Here is a 14604-nt window from a genome sequence, read left to right on the forward strand (position 1 = left end):
TTTGTCTTGGTCACACTTTGGGTCTATGTCTGGCCAAAGGCAAAGGATGAGTGAGCCATCTGGTCACTTCCAGAGGACGCCTGCTGCTCCTTCCTTACTGGAAGTCATAAAACATGCATGCAGATCCAGAAAGCTCTGATTCCTTTCCTTCTTTAGATTATCTTTCCCCTGGTTCTTTTTAAGAATCATACATTGTTAACTATAAAAGTTTTGCATGCTCATCGTAAGAAGTGAAAAATGCATAAAAACTTAAAGAATAAGTTACTGTTCTTCCCCCATCCATTCCTATCTTTCTGAGGTAACCAGAAGCTGTGTATCTTTCCTCCCCTTCCTTTTGTCTTGTCTTGTCTTTCTTTCTCTTTTTTCTTTCTTTTTTTTTTTTTCTTTGACAGAGTCTTTTCTGTCTTGCCCAGGCTGGAGTGTAGTGTGCAACAACATGATTTCGGCTCACTGCAGCCTTGAATTCCTGGGCTCAGGTGATCCTCCCATGTCAGCTCCCCCAAGTAGTTGGGACTACTGGTGCATGTCATAATGTCTGGCTAATACTTGTTTAATTTTTTGTAGAAACGGGTATTACCACGTTACCCAGTTTAGTCTCAAACTCCTGGACTCAAGTGATTCTCCTGCCCTAGCTCCCCTAAAATTCTGGGATTACAGGCATGAGCTTCCTCCCCTTTCTCAGTGCTTATGCAAACATATGAACACATATGTAGAATTTTTGCATCGTCTTCACAAAAAGTAGGATTATATCAAACACATTACTCTGAAGCTTGATTTTTAACTTAATATATTAGAGTCCTAAGGTACAATAGATACAGACCTAGCTCATGTTTTAATCAGCTGCACAGTCGTCATACAAACGTGTACTATTCAGCTCTTCCCTATTAATTGACACTTATATTGTTGCCAGGTTTGTTTACTGTGTTGGTGCTTTTCATTTGTGTGGTGTGGATACCCAAAATTGAAATTGCAGAGTCAGAAGGACATGTTTACTTTACGTTTTAATAGCTATTGCTAAATGGCAATCCCCAAAGGTGGTTGACATCTGCGTTTCACACTGGCAGCATATGAACACGCCCTTTTCCCCAAGCTCTCCCCAGCCTTGACAGCTGCTTGTTTAATTTGTGCACGTGCCAATCTGACAGGAAAGCAGTGATGTCTCGTAGCTTTCATTTGCTCTTCCCAAATGCTATTGATATAGGAGTTAAGAAGAAATCACTTAGGCAGATAGTAAGGGTATGGAACTCCTTGGTAAGGCTTTTCTCATTAATAAAAAGCAGGCCCAAATTATTTTCTTACAAAGAACAGCCTGTAAAGTCAAGCTGCAGCCATAGACAAGCAAGATGGGAGCTTGCACAGGTGAATACTGGCAGGAACTAAGGACTAGACATGTTCAAGATGACAGCTCCATATTCCCTTCTCTTTGTCAGCCACGTGAACAGTAAAGAGCAGACAAGATGGCACCGAGCAACCGGTAAGCTCATTTGCATAATAAGGTTATTATGCAATGCTATGTAAACATCATACCTGATTGAACCAATCTGTGAGCCTTATGTAAATCAGACACCACCTTCTCCAGCCTACTTATAAAATCTGCTGCAGTCCACTGTCTCCTGCTTTTCAGACATCTCTCTCTTTCTCTCTCACAAGGAGCTTCTCTTCTCTCTCCTTTCTCCTGTCTATTAAACTTTCCACTCCTTAACCTACCCACATGTGTCCATGTCCTCAATTCTTTCTTGGTGTGAGACAACAAAACCCAGGGTATATACCTCAGAAAATGTAACCATTTCAGTGGGGGTTCTCATCTGGGATTGGGATCAGAACAGAAGGTAGAATCATTGGAGTGGTAAGTATGGAGTGAACCTCAAAATCTGTCCTTTCATTCTGAAGCTCTCAGCCTCCATTTTAAAATCAAATTAAATCAATAACACGCATCCATCAGCCATTTAAAAATATCATTATCATGGCTACTCTTCTTAAATACTCGGATGTCAGGCTTACTGGGGAGAATATGGAAAATCCTCCAATACTCACAGGTCATTGGGCACATTGGCCATGCTTTGAACAAGCTTCCTTTCACGGAGAACCTAACTATCGTGTGAGGCCAGAAGTCCTGGAGTAACTAAGAGTTTCCGACCAGGGCACACCCTGGTGTTATTCAAAGGTTTCTGGACTGAACCCAGCTTCTGACAGCCCATCTGGGTGTTAGTAAAGGATCCCCAGCTATCTTGTTGCAAAATTTTCCTCCTTTTCCTATCTATAGTTGCTACATCTCTATCCTCTCTGTGTGTTCAGTGTGTGGAAAGTTTTACAGTTCAGGGAAGTAATCATGTTTGACAAGATCGGGGAATGTCGTACTAACCAGGGATATAGCTCAAGGGAAGGGAACTCTGTGATTTTCTACGAACAGAGGGTCCCCACACACACAGTCAGCATCTCTCTCTGCCCTTGGTCTGGAGAGCACATGGCATTTCCAGGTCTCTCTCTGCCCTTGTTCTGGAGAGTACATGGCATGTCAAAGTCACTCTACCCTTGGTCTGGAGAGTATATGGCCTTTCAAGGTCTACTGTGCCACCTAGTGGAATAGGGATCCTCTCCACGAGGCACTTTGTCGGTCCTTCACCGAAACAGCCCCACTTCCCTATTCTCTCCCCTTTTTATGCCTCTCTACTAGAATCCAGGCTTCATGCTACTTCTGTAAATGGGAAAATTCTGCTGTCAACAATTAGAAGTAAAATATCCTCCAAAACCAAATTTTAGACTCGGTACTGTCCCATCAGCAGGAAAATGGCCATTTGGTCCTTATGTTCTCTTAAGGCACTTATTCTGTCTCCAATTAGTATGGCTTCCAGTCTCCCTTATCTGGGGCCACCTCCAGCCACACCACCAGCTCTTCCACCTCCACCATCTCCAAAATTTCCCACTCCCCACCTTCACTCTTACCCCTACTGGAAACAAAATGAAGTTGGTTGGGTCAGATCTCTCCTACTGTCTCAGTAACAATTTTTCAAAGACAGTTTCAAAAGCGCTTATCACCTCTTTAAAAATACTTCATACACCCGTGGTTAAGTCATAACCTAATTAAGGCTTGTTGGCTTCAACTGTGAGGTTAATTTTTGTAAAGTTCAAAAACCAAAAATTTTATCTCCTTGGCATGGCTCAAGTTGAGTAACAAAAGAATTAAAAGAATTTTCTTATAGAGCACTCAGTTTAATTAAAAGTGGATATTCAAGTTATAGGTATATTTAAATGGCCTTTATATTTTTCTCTTCTTAAATCTTATTTTTCTGGGAAAAGGGATTTTTTTCTCCATCAACTGAATTATTTTTCTCCATTCTTTGTCTTGACACTTTTAATACATGCACAAGAGGCCGTAAGATAACTTCTGGTAACATGGGATTCCTTGGGAAAAACAGAGACCACAGACTCCATTTTGGGGGGAAAAACCCCTGTTTTCCTCATAAAACCCCAGGAATTAAAAGCAGATAATTCCCTCTCAAAATCAAAGGCTCTGTACTGTTTTGCATTGTGTTATCCGACAGTTTTAAGTTTGGGGGGCATCAAATTACTGCACATTAGAGAGAGCTTTGGTGTCTAATAACCAGGTAAGGAATACACTTTAAGGGATGGCTAATAGTAGTTATAAATCAGAGAAGCATGTTATTGGCCATCTGAAAGATATGGAAATATCCCCACCCCCCACTGAGAGATGAGGCTTCTGTGGGAAATGGGCTGATTACAAAACAAGCCAATTGTCTTTGGGTTGCCTTGCAATGAAATGCATAGAAGAGGCACTGCACTGTCTTCTCCCATAGAATCTCCCTCCTTTTGGGGATCCAAGATCCAGAATAAAATGGCACCCTTAATCTTGAGGCTCTGCCTTTGCCTTCAGCTGTGCTTGCTTATTTTGCCCTAGAAATGCATGCCTTCCTGGCACTGTTCCTCCAACGGCTCCACCCTGAAGTAATACAATTAAGAAATTGGCAAATAAAAAAATCGTACAAGTGTTGAATCTTCTGTTTGTGGTCTCTATAAACGTGTTGTGTGTAATGTCTATAAAAAGAGCTCTAATTGACTGGCTTAAAGAAAAATAAGCACAAATATTTTTTAGTTCATATGACTTTAATCTTTGAGAAATAAAAATAGCCTTAAGGATTATTGGTAAAATGCAAGTGTCATCAAAATTCAAATAGGTGGTCTAAATCATACAACTTAGATACTAGGTTTGCTAAATGTTCCAACGTTGTATTACTGGCTGCTTTACAGATAGGTAAGGCCTTGGACACGTAGAGTTAGATACTAGAAAGAGTCAAACCTTATCTACACTTCTATCTGGGTCCTAGGTTCCACACCTGGTACATAATTACAATCACTTACTAACCAGGTTTCTCACCAAAGTAAAAATTGCTAAGAGTTAACAGTGCAACATGTATTTGAGATGACTAAACAGTTTTATCTGCAAAGTGTATAAAAACAGTAAAGTATGTCTTTTAGTAAAAGATTATAAGAAAGCATAGAAATGTAAATTTTGCCTAGGGATGAGGGATTATCTTAAATTTGATATGATAAAGGTAAAGGTTTAAGTAAGTTGTGGAAGATTGTAAAAATTAATCTTGCAAAAAAATGTGTAAACATTAACTAAATTCAAAATGGTGTTTTATAGTCTTTTCATAGATTGAACATTGAAATAAAAGCACAGCAAAGCTGTCTTAAGACAATAATCTTCCCTTTAGCAAAAGGGGTTATAAAAGGTTTGTATAGATTTCACCTCATGGTTAAATTAGTTAAGATTAGATGGAATTGTCTATGAAGTTTCATTAGAAATTGGGGTTTAACATTAATAAACTAATGCAAGGGGAGATTTTGGCTTTGAACACAATTTCCATACAGTAGTAAAGGCTAATGAAAGGTTTTTGCTTTTTGAGTCATAATTTTGGCAAAATAAGTAATTTAGGGTAATGTGGAATTCTATTTTGTAACATCAAGTGTTTTAAACCTCTAACACTTAACAGGCATTCCAAAATCAAACTTCAAGTTTCAAAATTGTCTTTCCTGATGCCTGGCATTCTGGATAGTTCAGAGGGCCCCTGAAACATTCAGAAAAGAGGTGAACAGGATTGTTTGACCTGTTTAGTCACATGAAATTGCCAAATGATGTCCAATTCTTTTTAAGTTATATTGTGGTGAATACTAAAATATGTTCCAAAATTGTATGGGATTTCTAAAATTCTACCTTCTGAGTATATGCTATCAATCATAATTAATGGTAAAGTTATTGTAAACCATGGAGATAACTGAACTTCATCAGTCATGTTTTTAACTGTAACTACCCTGGAAATTTTGTCATTCGCAAACAATTGTTGTCTTGCTTTGTTCCTTCTCAAACGATGGTTTATAATCAAGCTATATTAAGGACTTTAACACATGTTCTCGAATGCAGGTTTTTAATAGCTTTGAAGATTGTTAACATTGGAATAGAGAAAGAACATACAGGGCTCATGAAAAACTGAAATGTTTACAAATGTCAAGCAAAACAAGAGTTAACTAAATGGCCTGCCCTCAGAAAGTTAAAGCAGTGTTTTTGACTTTTGCTTGGAATATTCTTGATCCTTGTTTTGTTTTTCAGAGTCAAGGAAGCTTGTTCTGAACTATTTGTGGCCTTTAATAATTGAGTAAGGTATGCTCCTGTGAACAAAATTTGGAAGATGTTTCTCTCTGTCTAGTTCCTCTAGAATTTGGAAACTATCTGTGAGTATTCTTCATGTATGGCAATATAGTTGTTTAGATCAAAGCAATACAAATCCATTTTTCTTTTGCAACAGGATACAATTGGAAAAACTGGCTATTTTATCAAGGCTTTGACTGGACAGGTATGCTTCCCTTTAAGGAGTCAATCTTGACCTGCAGAGCCAATAAAAGCCCCTTGGGGAAGACTGGCCTCATACCTTGTCTACTCAGTCCATGTACAGGGTTCCTGACCTGTGGTCAGTAAAGAATGTCACTTTCTAACAGGTTCAGGAGCTCACAGGTATTTGAGGAGATGAACCCATGGCTGGGCTCAGCTCTAAGGGATCCTATTTAAGATTCCTTGTGGAATAGAGATCCATCAAAGTCAATCCAAAAGGCCTATGTAGAGATAACCATTCTTGCTGCACTTTATGCAAATAATCAGGCCAAGTATAAGACTGAAGTTTATTCTACAAACAACACAGTCCTATCGTCATTTGTGAAGTGAGGACTGCAGAGAAAAAGATCATGCTCCAAAGCTTACCAACATTTGTCATTAAATCCTAGTCTTATAGCTGGGCATGGTGGCAGGCGCCTGTAGTCCCAGGTACTCAGGAAGCTGAGGCAGGAGAATAGTGTGAACCTGGGAGGCGGAGCTTGCAGTGAGCCAAGATCGTGCCACTGCACTCCAGCCTGGGTGACAGAGTGAGACTCTGTCTCAAAAAAAAAAAAGAAAAAAGAAAAAGAAAAAAAAAAGAAGAAATGATCTTGTATGGTAAATACTCGTCTCAAAGAGAATAGTTGGTTGTTTAAAACACGGATGTTAAGGACAAGTCACTAGTTTCAAGCATGTTGTAGATAGATCATGGAAGTAATGAAAGGATTAAAAGGATGATAAATACTTGTCCTTAAATGAATAGTTGGTTGTTTAAAAAGAAGGGTTTTTAGGACAAGTCAGAAAGTTTAAGCATGTCTTAGAAGAATGTTACTTTTATATTAATGTTTCAGCAGCATCTGGTGGAAGCAAACCAGTATCACAACCCATTGGAATGACTGACAGCAATCAAACTCCAAATGGTGCTGCAGATCAAACCAACATGGACACACCTTTCTTCCAAGAACCCTTAGATCAAACCAACATGGACACACCTTTCTTCCAAGGACCCTTAGATCAAACCAGGAGGAGTCCTAGCTGCTGTTCCCCACATGATGCCCCCTTTCAGCAGGAAGTAGCCAGAAAGAGTCATCATCCAATATCCCCAACAGCAATTAGGGTTAACACTCCAGAGGGGGGAATGATACAGGAGGTAAGAAGAAATCACTTAGGCAGATAGAGCAGACAATATGACACTGATCAACCAGAAAGCCTATTTGCATAATAAGATCAGGGTGAGACAACCAGGCTTCCCTGCATGCTGTGAATGTCATACCTGGCTGAACCATACTGTGAGCCCTATGTAAATCAGACACCGCCTTCTCCAGCCTGCCTATAAAATCTGCTGTGGTTGGCCACCTCCCCCTTTTTGGATGTCTCTCTCTTGCAAGGAGCTGCTCTCCTCTCTCTTTTATTAAACTTTCCACTCCTTAACCCACTCAGACGTGTTCATATCCTGAATTCTTTCTCAGTGAGAGACAATGAACCCCAGGGTATATAGCCCAAACAATGTAGCCATTTCACTACGAGGTTGAGCATCTTCTCATGAGTTTCTCTGTTGTTTTTCCTCTTCTGTGAATAGCCAGTTTATTTGGCCATTTTTGAATTGGGTTGTTTGACTTTACTTTTGTCAACCTGTCATTTCACTAATGATTTTTCCAAAGTACCAGTTGTCTAGACCAGTGTTCCTCAACCTCAGCACTACTGACATTTGGGGCCAAATAATTCCTCGTTATGAGGCATCTGTCCTCACAAGGATGCTTAGAAGTATCCCTGGCCCCTACTCAGTTGTGACAACCAAACATGTTCCAGAGGTTGCCATATGTCCCCTCAGGGGATGGTGGAAAATCACCATTGGTCTAGACTCTGCTGTTGGTGGCTTTTTCTCATTTGAATTTTTGTTCACTTTTAAATGTCAGCATTCTCTTTTCCTTTCTACCTTCTAGATTTCCTAGCTTGCTTAGGAATGTTTTTCCCACTTCAAGACTATACAAATATTACTCTAAATGTTCTAACATTTTTATGGTTTTTAATGTTTACATTTCTGGAATATCTAGAATTTACCTTTTTGTATGATGAGATAGGAAGAGTCCAGCTTTATTTTATTTCAGTTATTGAGCAAGTCACTCTTTTCCCATTGAATTGAAATGTCCACATTGGCACGGATGAAACTCCTTTCTGAAAGCATGTGTAAGCTTCTGCTTACTGGGCCCCCACAGGAAACCGAGCAGCCTTGATCTTTGTTGCTGGTGCCCTGGCTCTTAGAGGAGATTGAAGTAGGGGAAACATACTTTTTGTTTGTTTCTCTTTATCAATTTTGGCCCAGAGATCTTTGAGAAAGTATTAAATACATCTTCCGCTCCCCCACCCAAGTCTGGCTGTTGTGACTGTTGTATTATTCCAGAAAGGGAACAGGGAGGAAGAAAGAGTCAAGGACATGTGGTTAAAGCCATCTTCTTTCTGGAATCTCTTCGTCTGGCTTGTTTTTTGTTGTTTTGTTTTGTTTTTTAATGAAAAGAGGGTGACCTTCTTCATCTGAGAACATTTTATAAATTTCTTTCAAAGTTCTAATGCCCTTCTACCTACCTACCATTGATACCTTCTATAAGAAAGGTCAACTATACATATAGTAGGCCCTCAAATACTTACTGAATGGATGAAGTAAGATTAACTTAATGTGATTCAGGTTTTCTGGTTTAAGCCTCTCTGATGCAAAGAAACTGCCTGTAAAATGTAGATACTGCTGGTGGCAGTAATAAGTTCACTTGTTGCATGGAAAGTATTTCTACCAACAAGTTGTCATCCTTAGGTCATGCTAGGCCCAGGGAATTAGGGAAATCTCTAATATTGCCTTTTGGCCTACCTGGTCTGGGGATCAGGGCTGGGGACCCTGACTAGAGAGGACTTGGGTTAATTAGAAGGACACCATAGCAACAGCAATGTGACTGTCCTTTTGGAAGAAGCAAGGCATCTATTAAGCTTTGCCAGTCCTGATTGATGCACACATTCACTAAACCACTTCTCTCCCTGACCCTACTGGAAACCATGGTACTGCTTAACTATTTGGGTGCAGCGGGAGAGGCAATCTTATTTTCACATGAGGAGAAATGATTTAGCCTTGCAATTTCATAGCCGGAAGGGACTGTAGTCTCCACGGGCCCTCCTCTAACTTAGGGGGTAGCAGGTTCCATTCCTAAAAAGAAGGGAGGAATGGACTCGGGGACAACTGAAGGTCATCGATTTGAAAGATCTGTGTCTTTGGAGCAGTCTGGTATCTTGTATTCCATTGTGACTTTTTGGTTTTGTTTTTAGGCTGTAATGATGAGCAATCATGGAACCGTAGGAAACTTCTTCCTGGCTGGCCAGTATCTATCATGGTTGCCAGTGAGCAGGCCTTGCATCCACTTTGGAAGGTATGTGTAAGCTTGTCTGTTACTTTGATTTAGATGTCTAATCCCCCAAATAATGTGAAGTTGCTAAATCAAGAATATTATTTAATTAGTAGTTTCCTTAACTTTCAAGTAGTTTACTTAAATGTGTGCATTCAACTCCAGTTTAGTTCAGTAATCACATAATAGGTGCCCAGTGTGGACAAGGCTGTGTTGTAGGTTCCACAACATAGATAGGAAATAGCCCTGTCTTCTGTAAGCACACAATCCAGAATGAGAATTAGACACATATTCAACTAATTACAGTAATTACAGCTCTGGACAATAAGTCTAATAGGAGGTGCATGGGCCAGGGATGGGTGAAAAGGAACCAAGGGCTTGCTGGGTGGAGGGAGTATGTATTGCAAGATAGGAAGGATCTTACTGAAGTGGGGTTATTTGAGCAGGATGTGGAGATGAAATCGGTGTTTGCCAGGTAGATTAAGTGAGAGGGCATTCAGGACAGAGAGAACAGCATATGCCAAAGAACGGAGGCGTGGAACAGCATGAGGCAGGCTGGGAGGGCTAGAAACATTTTTTGTTGTGTGTTTATTTATTGATTATGCAAAGTTATTCTGTCCAAGAAGAATGACTCAAAAACCCCATGGCAGTGGAGGCAGCTGCCCGCACTGTATCTATGATGGGGGTGGTGGTGGGGGTGCCCTAGGGAGGAGGAGGATGTGGGGACCCATGCCCAGTTGGAGCCAGGACTGCTTTATAACTTACTATGTAAAAATATGTATGCATTTCCCACATAGGAGTGTAAGGAATATTTAGAGAATTGTGTGAGAACCAGCCTTTGTTGAATAATTTATTAAATGTCCTCAGTTTCTCACATTGGGGTAACACTTGATAGAGAGAAGTCTTGCCTCAGGAGGAGAAAAGTACCTTATTCCAAGGGCAGAAATAAGTGCAGTCATTAACTCCGCTGAATCAAACAACCTAAAAGAAATAGCCTTGCCTTGGTTATCTTGGAGACTGGGGGAAATCTTCTTCCTAGTGTTAACTATCTGAATGATGTTTTAGTTTTCTTCCTTTGTAAACCCAACTTAGAGAGATTGACACGGCAAAAAGATGTTTGTAATGGGCCTCCTACCTTCATTTCTTTTTTGGCAGAGGAGTCTAGCGATGCATTTCTATTCCTAGGCTGTGAGGCTCCCAGTCTTTTGTCTGAGCCACTCTTTGGCCTTAAAGTTGTATTTTCTGTATCCAGAAAAGAGGAAATCTGCTACCTGTGTGACCTTGTATAACTGCGACAGCTGTAAGGATTTCCAAAAGTCATGAACATGCTTTAACCTCCCAATGTTTACATACATTATGATTTATTAATTTCTGTACTATGACTTATTTTTTTCATTATTAGTTGCCTTATGAACAAAACATATTATGGTGTTATTAAAGGAAACTAAAACCAAAGAATAATTTTACTACACTTTCTGCACTTATATTTTTATTCAATCAGCACACATCTGATGAGTGTCAATAGCTCTGGTCAGGGACCCCAGCAACCAGCACACTGCTTATTCTTGCATTCAATTCTGAGCCCCCATCTTGCCTACCTTAGCTGTGATGTCTGAAACCCTCAGACTCCACTCTCCCTACATGGTCACCTGGCTCCCAGGCCATCGCCCTCTCCTTCCCGCTTCACCAGCCCCTGCTCAAATCCCTGCCTTGTTCTTTCCCATCTCCCCAGCTTCTTAATGCTGGAGGTCCCCAGGGCTTTGACCCTGACCTCTCTTCTCCAATTACACTCCTCACTTGGCAATCTCATCCCACCTCCTAGCTTTAAACGCTAATTGGAGGCTAACAACCCCCAAATTTACATCGGTAGGCCAGATCTCTCCCTCGAACTCCAGACTTTTGTCTGTCTGCCTGTTTGACACCTGCCCTGGAAAGGCCTCTCAGGGCTCTCTGCCTGAACGTGCTACAAAGGGAACTCTGGGTCTTCCTCTGTAAATCCGCTTCTCCCGTAGTCTCCCCATCTCATTCATAGCAGCCTCCTCCTGCTTGCTCAGGTTGGCAAACTTTGAGTCAGCGTAGGCTCTTCTTTTTCTCTCATACCCAACATGCAATCCGTCAGAAAATCCTGTGCTTGATCTAGAAGATACTTGGAACCTGACCAATTCTCATCAACTCTACCCCCAGGGCCATGCTGCCATCATCTCTCATCTCAGTTAAAACAGCCTCTTTGGGCTCCCTGCTCCCACCCTAGCTTCTCTGCATGAAGACTCCACAAAGCAGCTAAAGGAGCCTATTCCAACTCAAGGCACACAAGGGCACTTTCCTGCCCAGAGCCCTCCAGCGCCTCCCCATCACCAAGAGTGAAAGCCCAGTTGCTTACAATGGCCTACATCAGGCTGCAGGGGATCTGCACCTCCTTCCCTCTCAGGCCTTGCCTCTTAGGACACCTGTCCCCAGCTCTAGCCAGCATCCTTCAATGCTCCTGCCATGCTTCCACTTCAGGGCCTGTGCCTGGATGCTCTCTCGGGATATCCCCATGGGTCCCTCCCCTCACCTTTTCTGGTCTCCCTTGGCTCTCTCCTACGTGGTCAGCCCCGACCGCCCTGTTACTCAGGGTTACTGGCCACTTCCTCACCTTTCCTTGCTATATAATGCTTCCTACTGTCTATTATGCCATAAAATCATCTTCTAATTTATTGTGCTGTTTCTCTTCTTTCCAAAAGCATGTTGGCCTCATGAGGGCAGGGATGGGATTTTTGTCTATTTCACTCACTAATGTGTCCTTAACACCTACAATGGGCCAGGGGCAGTGGCTCACGCCTGTAATCCCAGCACTTTGGGAGGCCGAGGCAGGTGAATCACCGGAGGTCGGGAGTTTGAGACGAGCCTGACCAACATGGAGAAACCCCATCTCTACTAAAAATACAAAATTAGCTGGGCGTGGTGGTGCATGCCTATAATCCCAGCTGCTCAGGAAGCTGAAGCAGGAGAATCACCTGGACCCAGGAGGCAGAGGTTGCAGTGAGCGGAGATCACACCATTGCACTCCAGCCTGCGCAACAAGAGCAAAACTCCATCTCAAAAAAAACAAAAAACAAAAAACAAAAAACACCTACAACGGTACCTCACCTATAGTTGGCAATGGACCCTAATGCATACGAAATTAATAATGACTTTTTTTTGAGATGGAGTCTTGCTGCGTCACCCAGGCTGGAGTGCAATGGTGCAATCACAGCTCACTATAACCCCCATCTCCTGGGATTACAGGTGCCCTCCACCATGCCCAGCTAATTTTTGTATTTTTAGTAGAGATGGGGTTTTACCATGTTGGCCAGGCTGGTCTCAAACTCCTGACCTCAAATGATCCACTCGCCTCAGCCTCCCAAAGTGCTGGGATTACAGGCATGAGCCACCACACCCAACCATGAATGACTTTTTATTCTACCTTTTCATTTAATAATGTAATAAGAATATCTTTCTAAGTCTATATAAACACGGATAGAGATACTTCATATTTATATGCAGTTGCATGGTACTATATCATGTAGATATTTCATTATTTATGCACTGCATTACTGGGCAATTTAGACTGTAAATAAGTTTTCACTGTTATGATATAGTCAACCTTAACAGTAAAAATAACCATTACTCAAGCACTTATATGCCTCTTCTAGATTTTTTTGCTTTATATTTGTCACTGCTAAGATGTTTAGGAAGTAGATTGGTGGCAGTGGTGGCTTTGGCAGCTCAGGACCTAGTGCAAGTAACATAGAATCAGCATGACTCTTCAGAGGCTCCTCAGGTTCTCCTCTGTCATTCGGTCAGCAGTCTCAGTCCATTTGCGGAGGAACATCAGTGTTACAGCAATGGCATTTAATAAGGAACTTGATCCTATACAGAAACTCTTGTGGACAAGATTAGAGAATACAAATCGAAGTGACAGACATCTGGAGGACCTGTTGATACTGGTCCAGAGTATCAGCAAGAGCTGGAGAGGGAGCTTTTTAAGTTCAAGCAAATGTTTGGTAAAACAGACATGAATACATTTCTCAACTTCAAATTTGAAGCTCCCAGATTTGAAGTCATCGAAAAACCCCAGGTCTAAAGAAATAAAGTGAAATTAATTTGGTAATTTATCGTGGGTTAGTTGTACAACTAGTTAGAAGTTTCAGAATAAACATACATTTCGTAACTGTCAAAAAAAAGATGTTTAAAGCATGTATGTTCCCAACTGTCTTATTAGTACATTTTACCTTTTATATTTATTTTGAAAAAGTGTTTTCTTTAATGCTTTTGGGGTTTTTTTTTCCAAGATCTCTCTGCTGCCCAGGCTAGCATGCAGTGGCACAACCATGGCCCAACCACAGCCTTGACAACTGGCTCAATTGATCCTCCCACCTCAGCCTCCCAAGTAGCTGAGACCACAGGTGCATGCCACCATGCCCAGCTAATTTTTGTATTTTTCGAAGAGACAGGGTCTCGCTATGTTGCCCTGGCTGGTCACAAACTTCTGGGCTCAAGCATCCCACACACCTCAGCTTCCCAAAGTGCCAGGACTATAGGCGTGAGCCACCACACCTTGCCTGCTTTGATTGTGAACGCTACTTTATTTCACATTATTATCATCGATGCTGTTCTATTTTTGTTTTCATTTACCTAAAAGACTTTGTTGTTTTCAGCCTCTCTTGACAATTTGGGTTTAAATATGTCTCATGTCAGCAGCATAATAGTGAGGTTTTGGTTTTGATTGCAGTGGTTACTTCCACTCCATTCAAAAGTTATTATTGGTTTAGGAGGTATTTTATTCATTGCAAATGCTTCTAGGAGTTTTTATTTTGAAAGTAACAGGTGTTAATTAGTCAAAAAAAAAAAAAAAAAAAAACACATTAACAGCCCAAGCATAGAATTTGAAATTTCCTCCCTACTCCGTCTCTATAACCAATAATTCCAGCCCCCAGAAATATTGTTATATCCACTGGTAGAATTACTCCCAGGCAAATATAAACATATGTGCTTGAGTGTAATAGACATAGATAAAATTTTAATGAGATTATATGTATTGTTTACCTTATTTTTATGACTTAATAAAGCTACCCTATTATTTTTGTATGCTATGTTATATTTCATCATATTCACGTACAACAGTATTCTAACCAGTCTCTTAATCCTAGATGTCTGTTAGATTGTTAAATTTTTAAATTACAGTATTTCAAACAAATTACACTCCTACAAATACTTCTGCATTAGGGAATTCCAAGTACAAGTTTAGTATCCATTCTCCAAAGTGCTTGAGACCAGAAGTGCTTCACATTTTAGATTTCTCAGATTTGGGGA

The 14604-nt window shown here is 40.9% G+C and overlaps 1 pseudogene; it reads left to right on the forward strand.

The window, feature by feature from the left end:
- Positions 1-13049: 13049 nt before the first annotated feature.
- On the forward strand, positions 13050-13375 carry LOC116459201 (ATP synthase-coupling factor 6, mitochondrial-like; annotated as a pseudogene).
- Positions 13376-14604: the final 1229 nt, after the last annotated feature.

This window comes from Hylobates moloch, unplaced genomic scaffold, assembly GCF_009828535.3.
Source record: "Hylobates moloch isolate HMO894 unplaced genomic scaffold, HMol_V3 SCAFFOLD_19, whole genome shotgun sequence".
Classification (NCBI taxonomy): domain Eukaryota; kingdom Metazoa; phylum Chordata; class Mammalia; order Primates; family Hylobatidae; genus Hylobates; species Hylobates moloch.